This window comes from Urocampus carinirostris, chromosome 14 (genome assembly GCF_059441175.1).
Source record: "Urocampus carinirostris isolate Australia breed hairy pipefish chromosome 14, RoL_Ucar_1.0, whole genome shotgun sequence".
NCBI classification, from domain to species: Eukaryota; Metazoa; Chordata; class Actinopteri; order Syngnathiformes; family Syngnathidae; genus Urocampus; species Urocampus carinirostris.
In genome coordinates this window covers 21993891-22007302 of record NC_142362.1, presented here as the reverse complement: position 1 = coordinate 22007302, position 13412 = coordinate 21993891, and the positions used below count along the sequence as shown (strand labels likewise).

Genomic DNA, 13412 nt, shown 5'->3' with positions numbered 1-13412 from the left:
TTTTGTAAGATTCATCAAAATGCAAACGTTGTCCACGAATATGGATTGTAAATGTTGTCAATGATAACGGAAATATTGGCCAATGATTAAAAAAGATAATTTGCGGCAGTGGTGCTATACACCTAAAATGAGGCATGGAGTGCTGTTTCTATTGGGATTTATAAGAGAACTCATTATTTATATGAGAATAGATAGTACGGTAAAGGTAAAGTGAAGACAGGAGAGTTACAATGTCCAAAGGCCGACATTAGCATGTGCATATATTTGGTGGGATCATCCTCCAAAGTGACAGTGATAAATCTGCTTGACTAATGAGAAAGTGAAAGTCAGTCTATTCTATGACAATTTTTAATGGTTTACCTTGCCTTGAAAACCTATGGGTGAACAGATAATAAATGTGCAAAATATTAGGCTTACTAAAAAAAGAAAATAATAAAACCACCAAGTTAAGAAACCATTTACAGTTTTCAAACAACTAAATGAATGCCCACTAAATCTTGTATAACCAAGATTTTAGAAATTAAATCACTAAAAACCCAGTTGAGGTGTCGTTGTCGAGGAAGGTTAAAAACCCTTCATCCTCACATTTAGCACAAATCTTATCAATTTCAGGTTATGCTGCGCCGGGCCCAAAAGGCTGAGGAACATGCTTACTATTGCCAACAAAAATGGACTTCGCGAAATGCTAAAGGAAAGTAAAAACAGTTTTTCAAATGTCCACATAAGGGCAATAAAATATTATCTGAATTGAAATAGATAGATGGGAAACCTTCAAAATTAATCTATCAATACGGCCTGCTAGACAAAACTGGCAAAATATAATGATTATATATTGTCACATAATTAACATGAGTTCATCAATCACATTTTTGAGCCAAACTAAGATGTTTGCCTAGATCAGGGTCCAAATAATGTAAATATATATCAACATGTATAAAGTGTAGTACTTTAATTTGTTGTTTGGATTTTTTTACACAACATTTTTGTCATCCACATGAAAGCATGAAAATAAAGTAGATCTGAATAATGAATACATTAATGCAGTAAAGCAGCAAGATTATTTTCTTATTTTTACCAATACAGTTTGAAAGTACAGAAGTTATTTGAAAAAGAAAAAAAAAACGCTTGTTGAGCCTTTGCAAGTGCCGTCAAGTTGCCTTGGCTGGCAGAATGAGAGCCATGACGGACGGGTAGAGGCACTCTTGCGCACTTCAGCTGAATAGGCACTCGAGTTGAAACAAATATCGCTAACCACCACAGAAAAATAGAAGCACCACATTTGAGGATGGGATTTTATTGCTGTGGCAACGGGCAAGGTTCTTAGCCTGATTTAAAATGTTATCGTATCTGTTTTGATAAGGACAGAAGACGACGATGTTTATCTGCAAATAACACGGAGGAACTTGCAGCCGTCAAAATATTTAAGCATTTAATATTTAAGCATTTTTTACAAGGTACGTTTGATGTATATCCAATCAATTTAAGGTCAAGTAGGTACGAGTGGTGTGGCTTACTTCGACCCCCAGCATTATCCACACCCCTTAACGTGAGCGGGTACTCTGTTTTTGCTATGCTTCTTAGCACTGCGATTCAACAGAACGGGTGTCAGGATTGTAGTCTGGATATCGTATTTTCACGCCTAAAAGGCACACCATGTTAAAGGGTGCACTCTCCGTAGCTGGTTCTATTTCTGTATCAAAGCATGGCGCAGCGGCTCATTGGGCGCGAGTGTCGCAGGACCACCTTACTGTCATGATTGCCAAAGTGAAGACACCTGTGGCAATGTTTGGCGCGCTGGAGAGCGCTCTCTGATTGGCTGACGTTCTCTTCTTAAGCGGTCAGTGCCCAGAGAGGGACGTCAGACGGTACTTCTGTGTTTCTGTGTGTTTCGCCAGATGACCAAGTACCAAAGACTCTCCTGTTTTGATTCCTGCCTTCGGTTCCGACCTGTTTCTGCCCCGTGTTTACGATCTACTCTCCTGCCCTGGCCATCGAACTGAACGCTAAGACGTATCGATTCTGCCAACCTGTCACGGAACTGCCGTTCCCTCTAACGCTGCTAGCAATCGACAACCATAGGCTTCCAAAGCCAGCTCTGTCAAATCAATCCAATAAAGATTCCTTTAAAAAGAACGCAATTGGGTCCGAGATTCCATTCTGGGTCGTGACACTTCTACAACACAGTCAGGCATACAAGTGCGCGTATTTTAAAATAAGCAGCGGGAGCAAAACTAGGTTTGATTAAGTATTTATCACAGTAAAACACAAGGATAAAACAAAATTGTAAGGAAAAAACAGCAAAACAGAGTTTGGTAATCGTTTGTTTTTACTGTTAATCCAAACGAAACTGTCAAAGTCTTCATCCTCCGTTTCTGACCAGAACAGCTGCGCCAAATCTCCATCAATAGTTAATTTTAGAGTCACTTTCCCTGAGCCTTGAAACAATTCAGTCACTTGATCTTTGCTCGATGATCTAGTGCTCGAGTCTTTCTTCTCATTCGGGCCACCCCGCCTTACATCCGCCAAAGCTCAGCTGTGTTTTCTTTATTTGTCAGAGTTAGTTTTTCAGCTTCCAGCATTTTCGAACCACTAAATCATTAATCTTCAGTTCTCTCGCGGTGCTTAGATTGTTCCTCAGCGAGGTGGAGAATAAAGTTTTATACGCGTGCATCTTTGCCATTTACAGCGTCAAAACAACTCAAACACGTTGTGGAATCAGCTGGTTTATATACCCGTCCACAATTTATACTTTCGCAGGGAATACTACACCTCAGTCCTCAGTCACGTCCGCCGCAATAGGCGCGCTGGGGGATAGGGCGCGGCTAACATTTTGAATGAAATCTGAGACTTTTATGTATGCCTTATTGGCGTGAAAATACAATAATGTGTTTATTAGGGAATATTGATTGCTGTGATTAAAACAAAAAAAAGAGTACATGTTTGTATGAGGTGGGGTGAGATTATGTGGTGAATCAGAAATGACAAACAAAAACTCAATGTAGCTCATGTAGCTGAAATAACAATGCTAAAAAAATTTGAGCTGATTTTAGTTACAGTCGATTTGAGATTTTATGGCACGCTAGGTAAAACATATTAGCATACACAGCTAACGTTAGTAATAAACCTTTGTAATAATAAGGTGCCTTCCCGCGTCAACGAGCAACACGTACTGGTAACCTAACCAGCGACAAAAAACTGTGTAGACTTTCATAAGCTTTGAGATCAGCACCGGTGCATGGGGATACTACATCTACAATATATTGGTACAGATGGTGTTGACGAAAGGTAAGGGCCCGAACCCGGCGCGCTAATGGATGGATGGATATCCACGTGTCATGTGTTTCTTTTTCTCTGTCCAGGATCCTTCATTGGAATTTGACAAAGACAGAAAAGTTTAAGACTACAATTCATACATCCGACACCGAGTGCTAAGCCAGGCCCACCATAATTACCATATCCATGTATCTCAAGTGGATCAAATATGGCGGCCGAGACATCAACAGTGAACAACTCTTTAGTTGATATTCCTGATAGCATAGCCTTATCATTTCTTCCGGATTATCCAAATTATCTCAAACGTCAGTATAAAATTAGCTGAATTATTATATGCAGAGTTATAATTTAATGGCATCGAGGTGTCCAAAGACGCTAACCTTGTAAGAGTGGATGCAAAATGTTGGCGATCTAAGAGAAAGTTAGAAGCCCCGTACCAACTGCTCAGACATTGATTTGTCAGCTCTGACAGAATCTTACTGCAAATATAAAGTAGGGTATGTACACTTTACAGTTTAAGATATATCACCTGGCTCTTTTTTTCTTGGTGCATCTAAAGCTATAAAATAAGCAAAGTTGTCTTTGCAGATAACTTCACAAGTTCATAACCTATAACAGAACGAACACATTCCAGACATTTTTAAAGGCGTATCCAAGTGTCTTCTATATGGTCATATATCCAAATTACGTGGGCAGGTAGGAGCTACACGCCTTGCTATGAGGTTGATAGGGTTCTGTGTTATAAGGAATTAGTTGAAATTATAACCAACTGACTTTCACAGTATGTTACTGTGAATGTAGGCTTTATAACCGGGGGTTGGCTGTATAGGTGTTTATCTTGATGGTTAATTGTACGCATAATAACAGTAATGAGGGGGCAGCACGGCAGCGCAGTGGTTAGCGTGTGTGTGGCACAGTTCTGAGGTTATGAGATCGAACCTTCCTGTGTGGAGTTTGCATGTTCTCCCTGTGCTTGCGTGACTATCCTCCGAGTACTCCGGTTTCCTCCCATATTCCAAAAACATGCATGTCAGGCTAATTGGCTAAATTCTCCCTAGGTGTGAATGAGCGAGGGAGTTGTCTGTCTCTGTGTGCCCAACCAGTCTTCAGGGTGTCCCATGCCCACTGGCCGAAGATCGCTTCGACGTTTTTCCCTCTCTTCCGAGTTAGTTGTGTGACGTCTTTTGGGAACATGTCACCATTTAAAATAGATAGATAGATAGATAGATAGATAGATAGATAGATAGATAGATAGATAGATAGATAGATAGATAGATAGATAGATAGATAGATAGATAGATAGATAGATAGATAGATAGATAGATAGATAGATAGATAGATAGATAGATAGATAGATAGATAGATAGATAGATAGATAGATAGATAGATAGATAGATAGATAGATAGATAGATAGATAGATAGATAGATAGATAGATAGATAGATAGATCGATCGATCGATCGATCGATAGATAGATAGATAGATAGATAGATAGATAGATAGATAGATAGATAGATAGATAGATAGATAGATAGATAGATAGATAGATAGATAGATAGATAGATAGATAGATAGATAGATAGATACTTTATTCATCCCCGTAGGGAAATTCCCACTTCCAGCAGTATCCTTGTGTTGAAAATAAAACAATAATAAAGTAAAAGGAATATAATACATAAATACCCAATGTAACGTGTTGATATAGAGTATTTAAACAGTTCTACATAAAATACACACTGTAAAAAAAATAGGGTAATATGCAATGTGGGGGGGTGGTTTAATGTGGGCTTTTAATCCCTCGGGTGGAGTTAAAGAGCCTCATGGCATGAGGAAGAAATGATCTCCTCAGTCTGTCCGTGGAACAAGACTGTGACAGCAGTCTGTCGCTGCTCTTCCGTTTGGAGATGACGCTGTGTAGTGGATGTGATGAATTGTCCACGATTGACCGCAGCTTTTTCAGTGCCCGTCTCTCAGCTAAAGTTGTCAGGCTGTCCAGCTCTGTGCCCACAACAGAGCCCGCTTTCCTCACCAGTTTATTAAGACGAGAGACTTGCTTCTTCTTGGCGCTGCCTCCCCAACACGCTGCTGCATAGAAGAAGGCGCTTGCCACAACAGTCTCATAGAACATTTGTAGGAGCTTTTTGCAGATGTTGAAGGACACCAGCCTTCTGAGGAAGAAATAACCACTGCCATATAGTAAAATAGCAAATACGAATATAGTACTTACTAATTTGCCAAAAGAAAAGGCTAATGACGGCTGGTGCGGAAAACCACTCATGTAGTTGGCGAGAGAAACGGCTTTGTGAGCCGTCTCTTGGGAGTTGGAGCCGGCTACCCACCATTTGAGAGCCAGTCCCCTTAGGGACGTTATTTTTCTTCTTGTGAATGGTTAAAATGCATTTTCTTTTGGGATTCTGTGCTGTTGATTTAGAATTTGTTGAGTATAAAACAGGTTAAAATTGTTTCTTATATTTTTGTTTTCTTTGTAGATTTATAAATCTATTTATTCATGTTGCCTGTTATTCAGTGTTATCGATTGAGTGTTAATTTTTGTTTTATTTTCCCCCTTTTAAGTCATTCGTGATAATACATAATTCATGGTAATATATGGAACAAAAAACAAAAATAACCTGAAGAGACATTCGGGAGCCAAAACAGCAGGGCTCTTTTTAGTGAGCCAACCCGAAAAAGCCGGTTCTCTAAAAACAGTCAGAATATCCATCTCTACACCAGACACTTACCGCTAGATTTGATTTAATAAACTAACTTTATATTGTTTCCTGCTCATTGTTATTTTTATTATATTGTTCACAGGGGTTTTTTGGGGTTGCACTTAAAACATAAGTAGGTGCAATACATATTAAAAGGCTCTACAACAGAACTACCTGTCTGTTCTTCTCATTCAACTGCCTCAAATACCACTCAGAAAATTTCTAGTTTTTTGACTAACAATTTATTTTTAAAGTAACCAAAATAGTTACTCTATCTGGTAACTCGCTAGTTTTACTATAGAGTAACTCAGTTACTAACTCGGTTACTTTTTGGAAGAATCAGGGAGTAGTTATAACTAATTATTTTTTTAAAGTAACGTGTCTAAAACTGCAAGTCCCCCAGGCAAATTAGTCGAACCGTTTTGATACAAAACACTGTACAAGCGTGTACAAGCATATATTTCAAATGCACTTAATTAAGCACGACCATTTTTCAGCCTTGAACACAATTGAAATGAAAAATTACAACGAAAAAACTGTAGGCTGTTTTTCATCCCTGTCAAAATATGATCAGTTCTCCAAGTCATACAAATCTTTAAAGTTTAGATAACCCCAACATGACAATTTTCTTGCCTGCTAATGGGTACATTTAAGAAGAGACAGCTGAAGGTTAAGAAGGGATAACAGTTTGGAGAATAGAGGTTCAATGCTCAATTTGCTCATACAATGGAAATAGCAAGACATTTATCGGAGTCTCATTTTTCATGTGACAGAAAAACTGACATTTCAACTAGACTTCATATTACCGCAGTATGTCACATTGATAAAAGATTTCCCTGCCATGGTGGAATTCTGCCCGGTGGTGAATATGTTGTGTAACAAATATCTCAATTGAGTGAACTACCCTCGACTCCATCGCTGAGCGTAGGTCAGGGATTTTTCTCCCTTTTAAATGATTTGCATTTGACCGCATGCCATTGTGAACACAATGTGTGTTATGGAATAACCTGTGGAACACAAGCCGCCTGTTTAAAACATCCGGCTTCAGGGTTTTGAAAATGTATTTACTCTCAGGGAAAACCAACAAAGCAGCCCTGCTCTTCCATTTTTATCGGCGTGAGGAATACATTACTGACAACATTGGAATTTATATTTCCGCTGTTTTAGGTAAGGAAAAAGTAAAGGAAGCGTCACAAAATGAAAGGTCTTTTTTTTTCATTCTTCAAATGCCATACAGTCATTCGATCAGCCACTATAAACTACAATCTACATTATGAACAAACACTTGCTAAATTCATTTCTGTCACGTCTGGCGCAGTTGCCATGGCGCCCAGTCGGTCCCAGCCGGGTGGCGCCGGATTCTGGCGCGGTTGCCTCGGGGCCCAGTTGGCCCCGCCCACGAACACCGGCTGAGACGCATTTGACTGATTGCTTCTCGGAGTACTTAAACGCGTTCCTATGAACTGTACTTTGCTGGAGGGTTTGTTATACTTGTTAAACTTTGGTGAGACTTCTGTGAGATTTCTGCGAGTTCTGTTTAATTCTGAGAAATGCCTAGTCTGTAAATCTGCCTGCGTTGGATCCTGTTTTGTTTTGCGGTCTGATCCGTTTGTTTTTGACAACTTTTCTTTTGTTTGGATTTCTAATCCACTCCGCGACCATCGATCCCCGGATCGAGTGTGCGCATCCTCCTCACCCTCCCCCAATAAATTGTGAGTACGTCTACGCGAAGGGGTCGTTATTTCCTGTTTCCCGCTCCGCTTTGTGACAACTTCACAATATAATAAAATACCATGCAATATATATATTATATTATATTTTTAATGATTATATATAATCAGTTTTAAAAAATCTAAGAAACTTTATTAAGACATATAATGAGATACTGGTAATAATTTTACACATAGCCAAACCCTGCATGTATCATACTTCATACTTCTTGTATTTCGAATAAAATAACAGTGGGATTGGTGTTTCCTCAAATGTTTCTGTAGTCAGCAAATACAGCTACAGTGTGTGGTTTGCTTTGGGAGTGGCACCCAGCTTTGACGAGACCAAGTGGACATATTTAAAACTGCAGGTCATTGTTTGAAGGGATGCAACTCATTTTTCTCCTGTGCCTTTTGTAGCATTATCTTGCGGTCCAGATTAAATCCGTTGGTGGGACTGATCCGGCCTGCGGGCTGTATGTTTGGCACCCCTGTTTTAAAGCATTGTGACTCACATATACATTGTTTTACTTTCAAGTCATGCTCATAAATATCTGGTGGCTATGGCGTTACTTCGTATCCTATTTTGTTTAGGTCGCATCATTTGTGATTCTGCGAGCTTCATTAGTCTGAAGCAGAGGCCTTTTTTACAATGAAACGGAGTACAACAAAAACAAATAAAAGAAATAAAAGAAATTTTAAAAAGAGAGATTGTATTTTGGGTTAGTTCAGAGGAGGATGGCTGACTGAAAAAGCACAGAGAAATTCTCGGGTCGGTATTTTGTGAGACATGGCCATGGTTTGGAACAACAGTATCTGAATGCAGTGGAACTTTCCGCAGAATAAAGTTACTCATTTGAATTTGAGACTGTTCTGGCAACGCTCTAGACACAAACCATAAGCAAATGCTTCACTCCAACTCACACAAACAGAAATAAATGCTTTACTCAAATACAAAGATAGTTATGACGGATACAACCAGAAAAATCTTAAAATGATTACTACATATGCAGTGACATTTTACAGTATTTTAACCTTTCCAATCTAAGTCCAACGCAACCATAACGTTGAGAATAGTGCCAGATTGCAAATAAGAAGTATCTTTTTGTGTTGTTGTCATTGGTGGTGTCTACAGTAACAGACAACATTGTATCCACTTTGGACCTCCAATATTAAAGGAAACTTCAGCGACATGACAATGAATCCGATTATGGGGAAAAATAATTGTATTGATAGAAAACTTGACTGGCTTACTGACTGCCGCAGCATTTCATTCTAAAATTCACAGACGATACAGCCTCTCTTGCAAGCCTCTCTGATATTCAATCCATCTTGGACTACCATAACACAATCAAACATTTCACAGAATCATGCACAGCCGCTCACCTCAAAATCAATGTCAGCAAAACTAATTAAGCCCCCCCTTTCCACAGCATCATAAGCACACAAAGAAACAATTGAAACAGTGCACAACTTCAAATACTTAAGAGTAACACTGGATGACAAATTCACATTTGATCAGCACACCACACACATTAAAACAAAAAAGGGTCAACAGAGACTATCCGTCATCCGTAAGCTCAAAGAATTATGTGTTGTCCTTAATTCCTGTTATTACTGTACCAATACCAAAGCATTGTTCAACCAATCCTCCTGTACTGTTCCACATGTTTTTTCCTTATGCTCTATGTTAAGAACCAAACCCACATCACACATATCACATATCACATACACAGCAGCTAAATTCATCGGCCTACACCCACCCAACGTCTCAGACCTAAATATCAGGTCCATCAAACACAATAGTGCAGGATTCTACTCACCCACTACACCAATACTCATCCCGCTACCGTCAGGGTGCAGATATAAATAATAAGATTACGGAGGGCCTGCCTTGGGAAAAGCCTGATCCCCTCTGCCATTAGCATTCTAAACAAAAGAGTCAATCTGCTCTCATTGTCCCATTGTCATGTATGTTTGTCATTCCGATGTTTTTTTCCGTTTATGTTTTATCATTTGTGTATTGTATTTTAACCTCTGTTGTTTTCCCCTGGATAGTCGTTGGAAGTGAATTTCCTTGAGGGGACCAATAAATCAAATCTAAATCTAATCAAATTTCCATTGCTGTTCAATTCAGATGTATACATTGAGGACTGCTTGATTTGTCCGTGAAGAAGTTGAAATATCGTGAGTACAGACGCTGCCCTAAGTTAAATTTGTTCGTAAGTTGCTTTAGTGCTATATTTTGTTTAAAGTTTATTTAAGTATGTTTAAGGCTCGTATAAGTAACCTGTATTGTTTTGTACTAAAAATAATCATTTCATAAAGTAATATGCCCTATAATAAAATGAATAAAGTTAAGTTTAACTCACTTTTGGAAGATGAGCTTCAACAGTTAGGCGACCTCCTCCTGCGTGGTAAAAAGTGGCCGAAAAAAAGCAAGCGAACCATTTTCTCAACAGCATCAAGCTTCCCTATTCCACTTTCATTTCAAATGAAACAGCTCCCCTCTTCTTTACACCAACCATATTGAATGGATGCACGGGATAAAAAACAATACAAATGTAAAAGTTCTTAGCGCGCTGGAGATACAGTATAGAATGTTTACACACGAACTAGGAAGAGGAAGCAGATTTTTTCTTCGGGGTGGGTGCTGGGTGACCTCTCACAGCGCCACACGCTGGTAGCGGCGGAAAGAAGCACTACAGTAAAAAGGTGCACATAAATACAAAATCTAACTTACAGCAATGATGTTTTTCGACATCCCGAAAAAATCTACCTTTTTTTGTGAGTCGAATGGTCGAAAGTAGGGGAGCGTCTGTACGTTGATATTGAATAAGGTAACCTACCGTTTTGCTCTCGTGACATACTAAATAAAAAATGTTGGCAAAAATATGAACTAATTTCTCGTCTTGAAGGACATCATAAATGTTTTGATTTGCCGTTTTCCTTGTTGCCTACCACACTTGGCGACCAAGGCCATATTATCAAACGTGTTTGATACTTGACGCCATTTGTGATTCTTCAAAAAAGTGTCAGCATACACCTGACGCAAAAAAAGCAAAATGCCAATCGCATTGGCAGGCACAAATTTATTGGGGGGTTTTAATCACTAATTTTCACACTGCCATTCATTTAACCCCCGCTGGCATGTGAAACCAACCAAGTGGAAACGCATGAATACTTAGAGTAAATCTGTGTGACACTGCAGGCAGTTCATTCTGTGCTGTTTTTAAAGGACCAACAATCGAATGAAAATGACGCTTAACTCGGAAATGAAGAGGCACTTGCCAGTACATGCGTCACATCTACCAGCAATGGCTTATTATGATGACTAATCTTGTAGACATCAAGCTGCTTTTTGAGTGCAAGGCGAAATAAACATGGTTGTGCTGTCAGATTTATTCAACTCATTTTTTGTATTCGCTTCCTATATTACTTTTATTTCTCTCATGCTACTTTTATCAATTGTAACTATGTTTTTGTTGAGCGGTACTATTGGCATTGAGGCAAAAAGATGGACAATTGCAATTTCATGCTCATTACCCTCAGTAGGGTCGCGGGCGTGCTGGAGTCCATCCCAGCTATCTTTGGGCAGTGGGCAGGGGACACCCTGAATTGGTTGTCAGCCAGTCGCAGGGCACACAGACAACTCACTCGCTCATTCACACCTAGGGACAATTAACCTGAAAAGCATGTCTTTGGGATGTGGGAGGAAAACCCGTGCAGGCACTGTGAGAACATGCAAACTCCACACGGGGGGGCTGTGGTAGCTGGACTTGAACCCTGAACCTCCGCACCGTGCAGCTGTGCGCTAACTACCCAGTTAGTGTAACCTGAAAATGTAAGAATACAGTCCAAACGCCGACAAAAACCTCAAAAAAGGTTAAAAAGAAGTGTTCATGAGTACTTGTGGAATGAGCTGATTGAGGCTGCAATCATGACTTTAAGCCAGGAGATGGCAGCAGAAAGTAGCAAAATTTCAAGTTACGGACACCACCTTAAAGTGTCCTTCCTATTGTACTTCGTATTTTTGCTGAGTGGTCCTAATAGCATTGAGGCAAAAAGGTGTTGAAAAATAATTTCAAGAAATTGTAATGTAAGAAAAAGTGCTTACTTAAAAGGACAAAATGTCGCCGCATCGTATAGTACAATTGGAAACGAGGGCAAAAAAGCACTAGGAAGAAAACAAACGTGACCAAACGTAGTCAAAGTGACCAAACCAAATCCGTTTTTCTCATTTGTTTCCCAGACTTTCACAGTGTTTTCCTTTTAGATACCCAGAGAAGCAAGATGGCTGACAATCATGTCAGCTCCCTCTAGCTGAAGCTCATTTTATGTCAAATAAATGCAAATTAAATGATAGTTCGTGTATTTTTGTTTATACATTTTCAACAAATAATGTTTTTTTTTTCTTCAATGAACGAAGATTACAAAGATGAGCAAAAGAATACACACTGTCCCTTTAACAGTAATATCATTTTCATTAATTTACTTTTTTTTTTTTTCCTATTCCCCCCATTTTTTTTCATGTCACTTTGTGCAGTACGGGTACATTATTTATACATTTAACCAGGTAGGATCATTTGAAATTGCAGAATCAATTAATAATACAATATTTAAAAAAATATATTTAGTTTGAAGTAAATTAAACCTAAAGTGTCCTAAAATTAAAAAAGTAGTTCACAAAACGGACAAAAATACTTGTCGAGACTGCATGCAGCGTTTATAAGTAATAAGGGACAAAATCCTGTCTGTGATATTTCTCTAGTAAAATGTCAACTACATCAGTACAATTATCTATTTAATTGTTGCTGGCAGCAAGTGTTAGACTTCTTCAGCAACCAAGTGCCTCAATATAAGGGACATTGTGTATTATTGGACCACTAGATGTCGCTGCATTGTGGAGTGCAACCGAAAACGAGTGCTAAAAAGGACGAAGAAGAATACGAACTACGGGGATTCAAAGTGATCAAACTGCACCATTTATTGCCCAGTTTGCCACAAGGTTTTTGTTTTTTGGGGTACCCTTAGTAGCATGCTGGCAGACAATCATTTCAGCTCCCTCTAGATAAGCCACGGGCTCAGGTAAATGCATGTTTATATAATAGTTTATTTGTTTTTGCTTAAAATTTAAATCAATATTGTTGTTTTTTTAACGAATGTAGGTTGTTGGTTTTTTTGTACTATTAAGAGGCACTAAATAATGTAGACTATGTTGCAATCAATGACATTAAAAACATTTTTTATCTAATTTTTAAGAAATCATGACTAAAAACAGACCTCAGTAGATATATCCCAAAATTAGACATCCAAAAGATGTTGAGGCTTTTGATCTTTGCTTTGCCCTCATGTAGGTTTTAGATCAGGGGATGGTGTAATAATAGTCTGTAATTTGCAATAGTCTATGGTCTGTGCAGCCCTTTAAGACTCCTTGTGATTAAGGGAGTCACAAATAAACAGGACTTGATAATACACCTTGTCCCTTTAAGTAAGAAGGCAGACCATTTTCGGAGGACGGGGGTTTGGGGGGCATTATGTTACATGTGATAGTATTGTCAGAACCAGAACAGGATTAGGACCCAGATGCGTAACAATTTCACACAAGATTTATTTCACGGGAATGGGACAGTCATGCACGTTTACACAAACGCCAGTGATTCGGCGATCGCTGGGCGGAAGAAGTAAGACAGAAGTCCGGCGTGGAAAAACAGGAAGC

The 13412-nt window shown here is 39.0% G+C and overlaps 1 protein-coding gene across 1 annotated transcript in view; it reads right to left on the bottom strand.

Annotated features, from left to right (window-relative positions):
- The window catches only part of st6gal2a (ST6 beta-galactosamide alpha-2,6-sialyltranferase 2a), a 103450-nt gene that overhangs the window by 24000 nt on the left and 66038 nt on the right, over positions 1 to 13412 (bottom strand). The window lies entirely within an intron of this gene.